This window comes from Euprymna scolopes, chromosome 41 (genome assembly GCF_053919585.1).
Source record: "Euprymna scolopes isolate OS-2025 chromosome 41, ASM5391958v1, whole genome shotgun sequence".
NCBI lineage: Eukaryota > Metazoa > Mollusca > Cephalopoda > Sepiida > Sepiolidae > Euprymna > Euprymna scolopes.
In genome coordinates, this window is record NC_136522.1 from 39,319,681 (window position 1) to 39,338,535 (window position 18,855).

Sequence of the window (18,855 nt, forward strand, 5' to 3'; positions counted from 1 at the left end):
TAAGTTTTAGACAATGGAATTGGAAATCCTATATGAATAGTAAGTTTTAGACCATGGAATTGGAAATCCTATATGAATAGTGAGTTTTAGACCATGGAATTGGAAATCCGATATGAATAGTAAGTTTTAGACCATGGAATTGGAAATCCTATCAAAATATTAAGTTTTAGACCATGGAATTGGAAATCCTATATGAATAGTAGGTTTTGGACCATGGAATTAGAAATCCTATCAGAATAGTAAGTTTTAGACCATGGAATTGAAAATCCTATATGAATAGTAAGTTTTAGACCATGGAATTAGAAATCCTATATGAATAGTAAGTTTTAGACCATGGAATTGGAAATCCTATATGAATAGTAAGTTTTAGACCATGGAATTGGAAATCCTATATGAATAGTAAGTTTTAGACTATGGAATTGGAAATCCTGTATGAATAGTAAGTTTTAGACCATGGAATTAGAAATCCTATCAGAATAGTAAGTTTTAGACCATGGAATTAGAAATCCTATCAGAATAGTAAGTTTTAGACCATGGAATTAGAAATCCTATCAGAATAGTAAGTTTTAGACCATGGAATTAGAAATCCTATCAGAATAGTAAGTTTCAGACCATGGAATTAGAAATCCTATCAGAATAGTAAGTTTTAGACCATGGAATTGGAAATCCTATATGAATAGTAAGTTTAAGACCCTGAAATTGGAAATCCTATATGAATAGTAAGTTTTAGACCATTGAATTAGAAATCCTCTATGAATAGTAAGTTGTTGACCATGGAATTAGAAATCCTATCAGAATATTAAGTTTTAGACCATGGAATTGGAAATCCTATATTAATAGTAGGTTTTAGACCATTGAATCAGAAATCCTATCAGAATAGTAAGTTTTAGACCATGGAATTGGAAATCCTATATGAATAGTAAGTTTAAGACCATGGAATTAGAAATCCTATATGAATAGTAAGTTTTAGACCATGGAATTGGAAATCCTATATGAATAGTAAGTTTTAGACCATGGAATTAGAAATTCTATATGAATAGTAAGGTTTAGACCATGGAATTAGAAATCCTATATGAATAGTAAGTTTTAGACCATGGAATTGGAAATCCTATATGAATAGTAAGTTTTAGACCATGGAATTGGAAATCCTATCAGAATATTAAGTTTTAGACCAAGGAATTGGAAATCCTATATGAATAGTAGGTTATGGACCATGGAATTAGACATCCTATCAGAATAGTAAGTTTTAGACCATGGAATTGGAAATCCTATATGAATAATAAGTTTTAGACGTGGCATTGGAAATCCTATCTGAAAAGTAAGTTTTAGACAATGGAATTTGAAATCCTATATTAATAGTAAGTGTTAGACAATGGAATTAGAAATCCTATCAGAATAGTAAGTTTTAGACCATGGAATTGGAAATCCTATATGAATAGTAAGTTTTAGACCATGGAATTGGAAATCCTATATGAGTAGTAAGTTTTAGACCATGGAATTCGAAATTCTATATGAATAGTAAGGTTTAGACCATGGAATTAGAAATCCTATATGAATAGTAAGTTTTAGACCATGGAATTGGAAATCCTATATGAATAGTAAGTTTTAGACCATGGAATTTGAAATCCTATCGGAATATTCAGTTTTAGACCATGGAATTGGAAATCCTATATGAATAGTAGGTTTTGGACCATGGAATTGGAAATCCTATATTAATAGTAAGTTTTAGACCATGGAATTAGAAATCCTATATGAATAGTAAGTTTCAGACCATGGAATTAGAAATCCTATATGAATAGTAAGTTTTAGACCATGGAATTGGAAATCCTATATGAATAGTAAGTTTTAGACCATGGAATTGGAAATCCTATATTAATAGTAGGTTTTAGACCATGGAATTAGAAATCCTATCAGAATAGTAAGTTTTAGACCATGGAATTAGAAATCCTATATGAATAGTAAGTTTTAGACCATGGAATTGGAAATCCTATATTAATAGTAAGTTTTAGACCATGGAATAGGAAATCCTATATAAATAGTAAGTTTTAGACCATGGAATTGGAAATCCTATATGAATAGTAAGTTTTAGACCATGGAATTTGAAATCCTATCGGAATATTCAGTTTTAGACCATGGAATTGGAAATCCTATATGAATAGTAGGTTTTGGACCATGGAATTGGAAATCCTATATTAATAGTAAGTTTTTGACCATGGAATTAGAAATCCTATATGAATAGTAAGTTTCAGACCATGGAATTAGAAATCCTATATGAATAGTAAGTTTTAGACCATGGAATTGGAAATCCTATATGAATAGTAAGTTTTAGACCATGGAATTGGAAATCCTATATAAATAGTAAGTTTTAGACCATGGAATTAGAAATCCTATCAGAATAGTAAGTTTTAGACCATGGAATTAGAAATCCTATATGAATAGTAAGTTTTAGACCATAGAATTGGAAATCCTATATTAATAGTAAGTTTTAGACCATGGAATAGGAAATCCTATATAAATAGTAAGTTTTAGACCATGGAATTGGAAATCCTATATGAATAGTAAGTTTTAGACCATGGAATTGGAAATCCTATATGAATAGTAAGTTTTAGACCCTGAAATTGGAAATCCTCTATTAATAGTAAGTTTTAGACCATGGAATTAGAAATCCTCTATGAATAGTAAGTTTTTGACCATGGAATTAGAAATATAATCAGAATAGTAAGTTTTAGACCATGGAATTGGAAATCCTATATGAATAGTAAGCTTTAGACCATGGAATGGGAAATCCTATCAGAATAATAAGTGTCAGACCATGGAATTGGAAATCCTATATTAATAGTAGGTTTTAGACCATGGAATTGGAAATCCTATCAGAATAGTAAGTTTTAGACCATGGAATTGGAAATCCTTTATGAATAGTAAGTTTAAGACCATGGAATTAGAAATCCTATATGAATAGTAAGTTTTAGACAATGGAATTGGAAATCCTATATGAATAGTAAGTTTTAGACCATGGAATTGGAAATCCTATATGAATAGTGAGTTTTAGACCATGGAATTGGAAATCCGATATGAATAGTAAGTTTTAGACCATGGAATTGGAAATCCTATCAGAATATTAAGTTTTAGACCATGGAATTGGAAATCCTATATGAATAGTAGGTTTTGGACCATGGAATTAGAAATCCTATCAGAATAGTAAGTTTTAGACCATGGAATTGGAAATCCTATATGAATAGTAAGTTTTAGACCATGGAATTAGAAATCCTATATGAATAGTAAGTTTTAGACCATGGAATTGGAAATCCTATATGAATAGTAAGTTTTAGACCATGGAATTAGAAATCCTATATGAATAGTAAGTTTTAGACTATGGAATTGGAAATCCTGTATGAATAGTAAGTTTTAGACCATGGAATTAGAAATCCTATCAGAATAGTAAGTTTTAGACCATGGAATTAGAAATCCTATCAGAATAGTAAGTTTTAGACCATGGAATTAGAAATCCTATCAGAATAGTAAGTTTTAGACCATGGAATTAGAAATCCTATCAGAATAGTAAGTTTCAGACCATGGAATTAGAAATCCTATCAGAATAGTAAGTTTTAGACCATGGAATTGGAAATCCTATATGAATAGTAAGTTTAAGACCCTGAAATTGGAAATCCTATATGAATAGTAAGTTTTAGACCATGGAATTAGAAATCCTCTATGAATAGTAAGTTGTTGACCGTGGAATTAGAAATCCTATCAGAATATTAAGTTTTAGACCATGGAATTGGAAATCCTATATTAATAGTAGGTTTTAGACCATTGAATCAGAAATCCTATCAGAATAGTAAGTTTTAGACCATGGAATTGGAAATCCTATATAAATAGTAAGTTTAAGACCATGGAATTAGAAATCCTATATTAATAGTAAGTTTTAGACCATGAGATTGGAAATCCTATATGAATAGTAAGTTTTAGACCATGGAATTGGAAATCCTATATGAATAGTAAGTTTTAGACCATGGAATTGGAAATCCTATATGAATAGTAAGGTTTAGACCATGGAATTAGAAATCCTATATGAATAGTAAGTTTTAGACCATGGAATTGGAAATCCTATATGAATAGTAAGTTTTAGACCATGGAATTGGAAATCCTATCAGAATATTAAGTTTTAGACCAAGGAATTGGAAATCCTATATGAATAGTAGGTTATGGACCATGGAATTAGACATCCTATCAGAATAGTAAGTTTTAGACCATGGAATTGGAAATCCTATATGAATAATAAGTTTTAGACGTGGCATTGGAAATCCTATCTGAAAAGTAAGTTTTAGACAATGGAATTTGAAATCCTATATTAATAGTAAGTGTTAGACAATGGAATTAGAAATCCTATCAGAATAGTAAGTTTTAGACCATGGAATTGGAAATCCTATATGAATAGTAAGTTTTAGACCATGGAATTGGAAATCCTATATGAGTAGTAAGTTTTAGACCATGGAATTCGAAATTCTATATGAATAGTAAGGTTTAGACCATGGAATTAGAAATCCTATATGAATAGTAAGTTTTAGACCATGGAATTGGAAATCCTATATGAATAGTAAGTTTTAGACCATGGAATTTGAAATCCTATCGGAATATTCAGTTTTAGACCATGGAATTGGAAATCCTATATGAATAGTAGGTTTTGGACCATGGAATTGGAAATCCTATATAAATAGTAAGTTTTAGACCATGGAATTAGAAATCCTATATGAATAGTAAGTTTCAGACCATGGAATTAGAAATCCTATATGAATAGTAAGTTTTAGACCATGGAATTGTAAATCCTATATGAATAGTAAGTTTTAGACCATGGAATTGGAAATCCTATATTAATAGTAGGTTTTAGACCATGGAATTAGAAATCCTATCAGAATAGTAAGTTTTAGACCATGGAATTAGAAATCCTGTATGAATAGTAAGTTTTAGACCATGGAATTGGAAATCCTATATAAATAGTAAGTTTTAGACCATGGAATAGGAAATCCTATATAAATAGTAAGTTTTAGACCATGGAATTGGAAATCCTATATGAATAGTAAGTTTTAGACCATGGAATTGGAAATCCTATATTAATAGTAGGTTTTAGACCATGGAATTGGAAATCCTGTATGAATAGTAAGTTTTAGACCATGGAATTGGAAATCCTATATGAATAGTATGTTCTAGACCATGGAATATTAAATCCTATATAAATAGTAAGTTTTAGACCAAGGAATTGGAAATCCTATATAAATAGTAAGTTTTAGACCATGGAATTAGACATCCTATCAGAATAATAAGTTTTAGACCATGGAATTGGACATCCTATATGAACGGTAGGTTTTGGACCATGGAATTAGAAATCCTATATTAATAGTAAGTTTTAGACCATGGAATTGGAAATCCTATATGAATAGTAAGTTTTAGACCATGGAATTAGAAATCCTCTCAGAATAGTAAGTTTTAGACCATGGAATGTGAAATCGTATATGACTAGTAAGTGTTTGACAATGGAATTAGAAATCCTCTATGAATAGTAAGTTTTAGACTATGGAATTGGAAATCCTTTATGAATAGTAAGTTTTAGACCATGGAATTAGAAATCCTATCAGAATAGTAAGTTTTAGACCATGGAATTAGAAATCCAATCAGAATAGTAAGTTTTAGACCATGGAATTAGAAATCCCATCAGAATAGTAAGTTTTAGACCATGGAATAAGAAATCCTATCAGAATAGTAAGTTTCAGACCATGGAATTAGAAATCCTATCAGAATAGTAAGTTTTAGACCATGGAATTGGAAATCCTATATGAATAGTAAGTTTTAGACCATGGAATTGGAAATCCTATATGAATAGTAAGTTTTAGACCCTGAAATTATAAAACCTCTATGAATAGTAAGTTTTAGACCATGGAATTAGAAATCCTCTATGAATAGTAAGTTTTTGACCATGGAATTAGAAATACTATCAGAATAGTAAGTTTTAGACCATGGAATTGGAAATCCTATATGAATAGTAAGTTTAAGACCATGGAATTAGAAATCCTATATGAATAGTAAGTTTTCGACAATGGAATTGGAAATCCTATATGAATAGTAAGTTTTAGACCATGGAATTGGAAATCCTATATGAATAGTGAGTTTTAGACCATGGAATTGGAAATCCGATATGAATAGTAAGTTTTAGACCATGGAATTGGAAATCCTATCAGAATATTAAGTTTTAGACCATGGAATTGGAAATCCTATATGAATAGTAGGTTTTGGACCATGGAATTAGAAATCCTATCAGAATAGTAAGTTTTAGACCATGGAATTGGAAATCCTATATGAATAGTAAGTTTTAGACCATGGAATTAGAAATCCTATATGAATAGTAAGTTTTAGACCATGGAATTGGAAATCCTATATGAATAGTAAGTTTTAGACCATGGAATTGGAAATCCTATATGAATAGTAAGTTTTAGACTATGGAATTGGAAATCCTGTATGAATAGTAAGTTTTAGACCATGGAATTAGAAATCCTATCAGAATAGTAAGTTTTAGACCATGGAATTAGAAATCCTATATGAATAGTAAGTTTAAGACCATGGAATTAGAAATCCTATATGAATAGTAAGTTTTAGACCATGGAATTAGAAATCCTATCAGAATAGTAAGTTTTAGACCATGGAATTGGAAATCCTATATTAATAGTAGGTTTTAGACCATGGAATTGGAAATCCTGTATGAATAGTAAGTTTTAGACCATGGAATTGGAAATCCTATATGAATAGTATGTTCTAGACCATGGAATATTAAATCCTATATAAATAGTAAGTTTTAGACCAAGGAATTGGAAATCCTATATAAATAGTAAGTTTTAGACCATGGAATTAGACATCCTATCAGAATAATAAGTTTTAGACCATGGAATTGGACATCCTATATGAACGGTAGGTTTTGGACCATGGAATTAGAAATCCTATATTAATAGTAAGTTTTAGACCATGGAATTGGAAATCCTATATGAATAGTAAGTTTTAGACCATGGAATTAGAAATCCTCTCAGAATAGTAAGTTTTAGACCATGGAATGTGAAATCGTATATGACTAGTAAGTGTTTGACAATGGAATTAGAAATCCTCTATGAATAGTAAGTTTTAGACTATGGAATTGGAAATCCTTTATGAATAGTAAGTTTTAGACCATGGAATTAGAAATCCTATCAGAATAGTAAGTTTTAGACCATGGAATTAGAAATCCAATCAGAATAGTAAGTTTTAGACCATGGAATTAGAAATCCCATCAGAATAGTAAGTTTTAGACCATGGAATTAGAAATCCTATCAGAATAGTAAGTTTTAGACCATGGAATTAGAAATCCTATATGAATAGTAAGTTTTAGACCATGGAATTGGAAATCCTATATTAATAGTAAGTTTTAGACCATGGAATAGGAAATCCTATATAAATAGTAAGTTTTAGACCATGGAATTGGAAATCCTATATGAATAGTAAGTTTTAGACCATGGAATTGGAAATCCTATATGAATAGTAAGTTTTAGACCCTGAAATTGGAAATCCTCTATTAATAGTAAGTTTTAGACCATGGAATTAGAAATCCTCTATGAATAGTAAGTTTTTGACCATGGAATTAGAAATATAATCAGAATAGTAAGTTTTAGACCATGGAATTGGAAATCCTATATGAATAGTAAGCTTTAGACCATGGAATGGGAAATCCTATCAGAATAATAAGTGTCAGACCATGGAATTGGAAATCCTATATTAATAGTAGGTTTTAGACCATGGAATTGGAAATCCTATCAGAATAGTAAGTTTTAGACCATGGAATTGGAAATCCTTTATGAATAGTAAGTTTAAGACCATGGAATTAGAAATCCTATATGAATAGTAAGTTTTAGACAATGGAATTGGAAATCCTATATGAATAGTAAGTTTTAGACCATGGAATTGGAAATCCTATATGAATAGTGAGTTTTAGACCATGGAATTGGAAATCCGATATGAATAGTAAGTTTTAGACCATGGAATTGGAAATCCTATCAGAATATTAAGTTTTAGACCATGGAATTGGAAATCCTATATGAATAGTAGGTTTTGGACCATGGAATTAGAAATCCTATCAGAATAGTAAGTTTTAGACCATGGAATTGGAAATCCTATATGAATAGTAAGTTTTAGACCATGGAATTAGAAATCCTATATGAATAGTAAGTTTTAGACCATGGAATTGGAAATCCTATATGAATAGTAAGTTTTAGACCATGGAATTAGAAATCCTATATGAATAGTAAGTTTTAGACTATGGAATTGGAAATCCTGTATGAATAGTAAGTTTTAGACCATGGAATTAGAAATCCTATCAGAATAGTAAGTTTTAGACCATGGAATTAGAAATCCTATCAGAATAGTAAGTTTTAGACCATGGAATTAGAAATCCTATCAGAATAGTAAGTTTTAGACCATGGAATTAGAAATCCTATCAGAATAGTAAGTTTCAGACCATGGAATTAGAAATCCTATCAGAATAGTAAGTTTTAGACCATGGAATTGGAAATCCTATATGAATAGTAAGTTTAAGACCCTGAAATTGGAAATCCTATATGAATAGTAAGTTTTAGACCATGGAATTAGAAATCCTCTATGAATAGTAAGTTGTTGACCATGGAATTAGAAATCCTATCAGAATATTAAGTTTTAGACCATGGAATTGGAAATCCTATATTAATAGTAGGTTTTAGACCATTGAATCAGAAATCCTATCAGAATAGTAAGTTTTAGACCATGGAATTGGAAATCCTATCAGAATATTAAGTTTTAGACCATGGAATTGGAAATCCTATATGAATAGTAGGTTTTGGACCATGGAATTAGAAATCCTATCAGAATAGTAAGTTTTAGACCATGGAATTGGAAATCCTATATGAATAGTAAGTTTTAGACCATGGAATTAGAAATCCTATATGAATAGTAAGTTTTAGACCATGGAATTGGAAATCCTATATGAATAGTAAGTTTTAGACCATGGAATTGGAAATCCTATATGAATAGTAAGTTTTAGACTATGGAATTGGAAATCCTGTATGAATAGTAAGTTTTAGACCATGGAATTAGAAATCCTATCAGAATAGTAAGTTTTAGACCATGGAATTAGAAATCCTATATGAATAGTAAGTTTAAGACCATGGAATTAGAAATCCTATATGAATAGTAAGTTTTAGACCATGGAATTAGAAATCCTATCAGAATAGTAAGTTTTAGACCATGGAATAAGAAATCCTATCAGAATAGTAAGTTTCAGACCATGGAATTAGAAATCCTATCAGAATAGTAAGTTTTAGACCATGGAATTGGAAATCCTATATGAATAGTAAGTTTTAGACCATGGAATTGGAAATCCTATATGAATAGTAAGTTTTAGACCCTGAAATTGGAAATCCTCTATGAATAGTAAGTTTTAGACCATGGAATTAGAAATCCTCTATGAATAGTAAGTTTTTGACCATGGAATTAGAAATACTATCAGAATAGTAAGTTTTAGACCATGGAATTTGAAATCCTATATGAATAGTAAGCTTTAGACCATGGAATGGGAAATCCTATCAAAATAATAAGTGTCAGACCATGGAATTGGAAATCCTATAATAATAGTAGGTTTTAGACCATGGAATTGGAAATCCTATCAGAATAGTAAGTTTTAGACCATGGAATTGGAAATCCTATATGAATAGTAAGTTTAAGACCATGGAATTAGAAATCCTATATGAATAGTAAGTTTTAAACAATGGAATTGGAAATCCTATATGAATAGTAAGTTTTAGACCATGGAATTGGAAATCCTATATGAATAGTGAGTTTTAGACCATGGAATTGGAAATCCGATATGAATAGTAAGTTTTAGACCATGGAATTGGAAATCCTATCAGAATATTAAGTTTTAGACCATGGAATTGGAAATCCTATATGAATAGTAGGTTTTGGACCATGGAATTAGAAATCCTATCAGAATAGTAAGTTTTAGACCATGGAATTGGAAATCCTATATGAATAGTAAGTTTTAGACCATGGAATTAGAAATCCTATATGAATAGTAAGTTTTAGACCATTGAATTGAAAATCCTATATGAATAGTAAGTTTTAGACCATGGAATTGGAAATCCTATATGAATAGTAAGTTTTAGACTATGGAATTGGAAATCCTGTATGAATAGTAAGTTTTAGACCATGGAATTAGAAATCCTATCAGAATAGTAAGTTTTAGACCATGGAATTAGAAATCCTATATGAATAGTAAGTTTTAGACCATGGAATTGGAAATCCTATATGAATAGTAAGTTTTAGACCATGGAATTAGAAATCCTATCAGAATAGTAAGTTTTAGACCATGGAATTAGAAATCTTATCAGAATAGTAAGTTTCAGACCATGGAATTAGAACTCCTATATTAATAGTTAGTTTTAGATATGGAATTAGAAATCCTATCAGAATAGTAAGTTTTAGACATGGAATTAGAAATCCTATCAGAATAGTAAGTTTTAGACACTGGAATTAGAAATCCTATAAGAATAGTAAGTTTTAGACCATGGAATTAGAAATCCTATATGAATAGTAAGTTTTAGACCATGGAATTGGAAATCCTATATGAATAGTATGTTTTAGACCATGGAATTGGAAATCCTATATGAATAGTAAGTTTTAGACCATGGAATTGGAAATCCTATATGAATAGTAAGTTTTAGACCATGGAATTGAAAATCCTATATGAATAGTAAGTTTTAGACCATGGAATTGGAAATCCTATATTAATAGTAAGTTTTTGACCATGGATTTAGAAATCCTATATGAATAGTCAGTTTTAGACCATGGAAGTAGAAATGCTATCAGAATAGTAAGTTTTAGACCATGGAATTGAAAATCCTATATGAACAGTAAGTTTTAGCCCATGAAATTAGAATTTCCTTTATGAATTGTAAGTTTAAAGACCATGGAATTAGAAATCCTATCAGAATAGTAAGTTTTAGACCATGGAATTAGAAATCCAATCAGAATAGTTAGTTTTAGACCATGGAATTGGAAATCCTATATGAATAGTAAGTTTTAGACCATGGAATTGGAAATCCTATCAGAATAGTAAATTTTTGGACCATGGAATTGGAAATCCTTTATGAATAGTAAGTTTTAGACCATGGAATTAGAAATCCTATATGAATAGTAAGTTTTTGACCATGGAATTAGAAATCCTATCAGAATAGTAAGTTTTAGACCATGGAATTGGAAATCCTATATGAATAGTAAGTTTTAGACCATGGAATAAGAAATCCTATCAGAATAAAAAGTTTTAGACCATGGAATTAGAAATCCTATATGAATAGTAAGTTTTAGACCATGGAATTAGAAATCCTATATGAATAGTAAGTTTTAGACCATGGAATTAAAAATCCTATATGAATAGTAAGTTTTAGACCATGGAATTGGAAATCCTATATGAATAGTAAGCTTTAGACCATGGAATTGGAAATCCTATATGAATAGTAAGTTTTACACCATGGAATTAGAAATCCTATATGAATAGTAAGTTTTGGACCATGGAATTGGAAATCCTATATGAATAGTAAGTTTTAGACCATGGAATTAGAAATCCTATATTAAAAGTAAGTTTGAGACAACAGAATTAGAAATCCTATATGAATAGCAAGTTTTAGACCATGGAAGTAGAAATCCTATATGAATAGTAAGTTTTAGACCATGGAATTGGAAATCCTATATGAATAGTAAGTTTTAGACCATTGAATTAGAACTCCTATATTAATAGTAAGTTTTAGATATGGAATTTGAAATCCTATATGAACAGTAAGTTTTAGACCATGGAATTGGAAATCCTATATGAATAAAAAGTTTAAGACAATGGAATTGAAAATCCTACATAAATAGTAAGTTTTAGACCTCGGAATTAGAAATCCTATCAGAATAAAAAGTTTTAGACCATGGAATTGGAAATCCTATATGAATAGTAAGTTTTAGACCATGGAATTGGAAATCCTATATGAATAGTAAGTTTTAGACCATGGAATTGGAAATCCTATATGAATAGTAAGTTTTAGACCATGGAATTAGAAATCCTATATGAATAGTAAGTTTTAGACATGTAATTAGAAATCCTATATGAACAGTTTTAGACCATGGACTTGGAAATCCTATATGAATAGTAAGTTTTAGACCATGGAATTGGAAATTCTATATGAATATTATTTTTAAGACTATGGAAGTAGAAATCCTATACGAATAGTAAGTTTTAGACCATGGAATTGGAAATCCTATATGAATAGTAAGTTTTAGACCATGGAATTGGAAATCCTATATGAATAGTAAGTTTTAGACCATGGAATTGGAAATCCTATATGAATAGTAAGTTTCAGACCATGGAATTAGAAATCCTGTATGAATAGTAAGTTTTAGACCATGGAATTGGAAATCCTATATTAATAGTAAGTTTTTGACCAGGGAATTAGAAATCCTATATGAATAGTCAGTTTTCGACCATGGAAGTAGAAATGCTATCAGAATAGTAATTTTCAGACCATGGAATTGGAAATCCAATATGAATAGTAAGTTTTAGACCATTGAATTGGAAATCCTATCAGAATAATAAGTTTTAGACCATGGAATTGAAAATCCTATATGAATAGTAAGTTTTAGACCATGGAATTAGAAATCCTATCAGAATAGTAAGTTTTAGACCATGGAATTGGAAATCCTATATGAATAGTAAGTTTTAGACCATGAAATTAGCAATCCTATATGAATAGTAAGTTTTTGAGCATGGAATTCGAAATCCTATATGAATAGTAAGTTTTAGACCATAGAATTGAAAATCCTCTATGAATAGTAAGTTTTAGACAATAGAATTAGAAATCCTATATGAATAGTAAGTTTTAGACCATGGAATTAGAAATCCTATATGAATAGTAAGTTTTAGACCATGGAATTAGAAATCCTATATGAATAGTAAGTTTTAGACCATGGAATTAGAAATCCTATATGAATAGTAAGTTTTAGACCATGGAATTGGAAATCCTATATGAATAGTAAGTTTACGACCATGGAATTGGAAATCCTATATGAATAGTAAGTTTTACACCATGGAATTAGAAATCCTATATGAATAGTAAGTTTTGGACCATGGAATTGGAAATCCTATATGAATAGTAAGTTTTAGACCATGGAATTAGAAATCCTATATGAATAGTAAGTTTGAGACAACAGAATTAGAAATCCTATATGAATAGCAAGTTTTAGACCATGGAAGTAGAAATCCTATATGAATAGTAAGTTTTAGACCATGGAATTGGAAATCCTATATGAATAGTAAGTTTTAGACCATTGAATTAGAACTCCTATATTAATAGTAAGTTTTAGATATGGAATTTGAAATCCTATATGAACAGTAAGTTTAAGACCATGGAATTGGAAATCCTATATGAATAAAAAGTTTTAGACAATGGAATTGAAAATCCTACATAAATAGTAAGTTTTAGACCATGGAATGTGAAATCCTATATGAATAGTAAGTTTTAGACCATGGAATTGGAAATCCTATATGAATAGTAAGTTTTACACCATGGAATTAGAAATCCTATATTAATAGTAAGTTTTGGACCATGGAATTGGAAATCCTATATGAATAGTAAGTTTTAGACCATGGAATTAGAAATCCTATATGAATAGTAAGTTTGAGACAACAGAATTAGAAATCCTATATGAATAGCAAGTTTTAGACCATGGAATTAGAAATCCTATATGAATAGTAAGTTTTAGACCATGGAATTGGAAATCCTATATGAATAGTAAGTTTTAGACCATGGAATTGGAAATCCTATATGAATAGTAAGTTTTACACCATGGAATTAGAAATCCTATATGAATAGTAAGTTTTGGACCATGGAATTGGAAATCCTATATGAATAGTAAGTTTTAGACCATGGAATTAGAAATCCTATATGAATAGTAAGTTTGAGACAACAGAATTAGAAATCCTATATTAATAGCAAGTTTTAGACCATGGAAGTAGAAATCCTATATGAATAGTAAGTTTTAGACCATGGAATTGGAAATCCTATATGAATAGTAAGTTTTAGACCATTGAATTAGAACTCCTATATTAATAGTAAGTTTTAGATATGGAATTTGAAATCCTATATGAACAGTAAGTTTTAGACCATGGAATTGGAAATCCTATATGAATAAAAAGTTTTAGACAATGGAATTGAAAATCCTACATAAATAGTAAGTTTTAGACCATGGAATTAGAAATCCTATCAGAATAAAAAGTTTTAGACCATGGAATTGGAAATCCTATATGAATAGTAAGTTTTTGACCATGGAATTAGAAATCCTATATGAATAGTAAGTTTGAGACAACAGAATTAGAAATCCTATATGAATAGCAAGTTTTAGACCATGAAAGTAGAAATCCCATATGAATAGTAAGTTTTTGACCATGGAATTGGAAATCCTATATGAATAGTAAGTTTTAGACCATTGAATTAGAACTCCTATATTAATAGTAAGTTTTAGATATGGAATTAGAAATCCTATATGAATAGTAAGTTTTAGACATGGAATTAGAAATCCTATCAGAATAGTAAGTTTTAGACCATGGAATAAGAAATCCTATCAGAATAGTAAGTTTTAGACACTGGAATTAGAAATCCTAAAAGAATAGTAAGTTTTAGACCATGGAATTAGAAATCCTATATGAATAGTAAGTTTTAGACCATTGAATTAGAACTCCTATATAAATAGTAAGTTTTAGATATGGAATTTGAAATCCTATATGAACAGTAAGTTTTAGACCATGGAATTGGAAATCCTATATGAATAAAAAGTTTTAGACAATGGAATTGAAAATCCTACATAAATAGTAAGTTTTAGACCATGGAATTTGAAATCCTATATGAATAGTAAGTTTTAGACCATGGAATGTGAAATCCTATATGAATAGTAAGTTTTAGACCATGGAATTGGAAATCCTATATGAATAGTAAGTTTTACACCATGGAATTAGAAATCCTATATGAATAGTAAGTTTTGGACCATGGAATTGGAAATCCTATATGAATAGTAAGTTTTAGACCATGGAATTAGAAATCCTATATGAATAGTAAGTTTGAGACAACAGAATTAGAAATCCTATATGAATAGCAAGTTTTAGACAATGGAATTAGAAATCCTATATGAATAGTAAGTTTTAGACCATGGAATTGGAAATCCTATATGAATAGTAAGTTTTAGACCATGGAATTGGAAATCCTATATGAATAGTAAGTTTTACACCATGGAATTAGAAATCCTATATGAATAGTAAGTTTTGGACCATGGAATTGGAAATCCTATATGAATAGTAAGTTTTAGACCATGGAATTAGAAATCCTATATGAATAGTAAGTTTGAGACAACAGAATTAGAAATCCTATATTAATAGCAAGTTTTAGACCATGGAAGTAGAAATCCTATATGAATAGTAAGTTTTAGACCATGGAATTGGAAATCCTATATGAATAGTAAGTTTTAGACCATTGAATTAGAACTCCTATATTAATAGTAAGTTTTAGATATGGAATTTGAAATCCTATATGAACAGTAAGTTTTAGACCATGGAATTGGAAATCCTATATGAATAAAAAGTTTTAGACAATGGAATTGAAAATCCTACATAAATAGTAAGTTTTAGACCATGGAATTAGAAATCCTATCAGAATAAAAAGTTTTAGACCATGGAATTGGAAATCCTATATGAATAGTAAGTTTTTGACCATGGAATTAGAAATCCTATATGAATAGTAAGTTTGAGACAACAGAATTAGAAATCCTATATGAATAGCAAGTTTTAGACCATGAAAGTAGAAATCCTATATGAATAGTAAGTTTTTGACCATGGAATTGGAAATCCTATATGAATAGTAAGTTTTAGACCATTGAATTAGAACTCCTATATTAATAGTAAGTTTTAGATATGGAATTGGAAATCCTATATGAATAGTAAGTTTTAGACATGGAATTAGAAATCCTATCAGAATAGTAAGTTTTAGACCATAGAATAAGAAATCCTATCAGAATAGTAAGTTTTAGACACTGGAATTAGAAATCCTAAAAGAATAGTAAGTTTTAGACCATGGAATTAGAAATCCTATATGAATAGTAAGTTTTAGACCATGGAATTGGAAATCCTATATGAATAGTATGTTTTAGACCATGGAATTGGAAATCCTATATGAATAGTAAGTTTTAGACCATGGAATTGGAAATCCTATATGAATAGTAAGTTTTAGACCATGGAATTGGAAATTCTATATGAATATTATTTTTAAGACCATGGAAGTAGAAATCCTATCAGAATAGTAAGTTTTAGACCATGGAATTGGAAATCCTTTATGAATAGTAAGTTTTAGACCATGGAATTGGAAATCCTATATGAATAGTAAGTTTTAGACCATGGAATTGGAAATCCTATATGAATAGTAAGTTTTAGACCATGGAATTAGAAATCCTATATGAATAGTAAGTTTTAGACATGTAATTAGAAATCCTATATGAATAGTTTTAGACCATGGACTTGGAAATCCTATATGAATAGTAAGTTTTAGACCATGGAATTGGAAATTCTATATGAATATTATTTTCAAGACCATGGAAGTAGAAATCCTATACGAATAGTAAGTTTTAGACCATGGAATTGGAAATCCTATATGAATAGTAAGTTTTAGACCATGGAATTGGAAATCCTATATGAATAGTAAGTTTTAGACCATGGAATTGGAAATCCTATATTAAAAGTAAGTTTCAGACCATGGAATTAGAAATCCTGTATGAATAGTAAGTTTTAGACCATGGAATTGGAAATCCTATATTAATAGTAAGTTTTTGACCATGGAATTGGAAATCCTATATGAATAGTCAGTTTTCGACCATGGAAGTAGAAATGCTATCAGAATAGTAATTTTCAGACCATGGAATTGGAAATCCAATATGAATAGTAAGTTTTAGACCATTGAATTGGAAATCCTATCAGAATAATAAGTTTTAGACCATGGAATTGAAAATCCTATATGAATAGTAAGTTTTAGACCATGGAATTAGAAATCCTATCAGAATAGTAAGTTTTAGACCATGGAATTGGAAATCCTATATGAATAGTAAGTTTTAGACCATGGAATTAGAAATCCTATATGAATAGTAAGTTTTAGAGCATGGAATTCGAAATCCTATATGAATAGTAAGTTTTAGACCATAGAATTTAAAATCCTATATGAATAGTAAGTTTTAGACAATAGAATTAGAAATCCTATATGAATAGTAAGTTTTAGACCATGAAATTAGAAATCCTATATGAATAGTAAGTTTTAGACCATGAAATTAGAAATCCTATATGAATAGTAAGTTTTAGACCATGGAATTAGAAATCCTATATGAATAGTAAGTTTTAGACCATGGAATCGGAAATCCCATATGAATAGTAAGTTTTAGACCATGGAATTGGAAATCCTATATGAATAGTAAGTTTTACACCATGGAATTAGAAATCCTATATGAATAGTAAGTTCTGGACCATGGAATTGGAAATCCTATATGAATAGTAAGTTTTAGACCATGGGATTAGAAATCCTATATGAATAGTAAGTTTGAGACAACAGAATTAGAAATCCTATATGAATAGCAAGTTTTAGACCATGGAAGTAGAAATCCTATATGAATAGTAAGTTTTAGACCATGGAATTGGAAATCCTATATGAATAGTAAGTTTTAGACCATTGAATTAGAACTCCTATATTAATAGAAAGTTTTAGATATGGAATTTGAAATCCTATATGAACAGTAAGTTTTAGACCATGGAATTCGAAATCCTATATGAATAAAAAGTTTTAGACAATGGAAATGAAAATCCTACATAAATAGTAAGTTTTAGACCATGGAATTTGAAATCCTATCAGAATAAAAAGTTTTAGACCATGGAATTAGAAATCCTATATGAATAGTAAGTTTTTGACCATGGAATTAGAAATCCTATATGAATAGTAAGTTTGAGACAACAGAATTAGAAATCCTATATGAATAGCAAGTTTTAGACCATGGAAGTAGAAATCCTATATTATTAGTAAGTTTTAGACCATGGAATTGGAAATCCGTTATGAATAGTAAGTTTTAGACCATTGAATTAGAACTCCTATATTAATAGTAAGTTTTAGATATGGAATTAGAAATCCTATATGAATAGTAAGTTTTAGACATGGAATTAGAAATCCTATCAGAATAGTAAGTTTTAGACCATGGAATAAGAAATCCTATCAGAATAGTAAGTTTGAGACACTGGAATTAGAAATCCTATAAGAATAGTAAGTTTTAGACCATGGAATTAGAAATCCTATATGAATAGTAAGTTTTAGACCATGGAATTGGAAATCCTATATTAATAGTATGTTTTAGACCATGGAATTTGAAATCCTATATGAATAGTAAGTTTTAGACCATGGAATTGGAAATCCTATATGAATAGTAAGTTTTAGACCATGGAATTGGAAATCCTATATGAATAGTAAGTTTTAGACCATGGAATTAGAAATCCTATATGAATAGTAAGTTTTAGACCATGGAATTAGAAATCCTATATGAATAGTAAGTTTTAGACATGTAATTAGAAATCCTATATGAATAGTTTTAGACCATGGACTTGGAAATCCTATATGAATAGTAAGTTTTAGACCATGGAATTGGAAATTCTATATGAATATTATTTTTAAGACCATGGAAGTAGAAATCCTATCAGAATAGTAA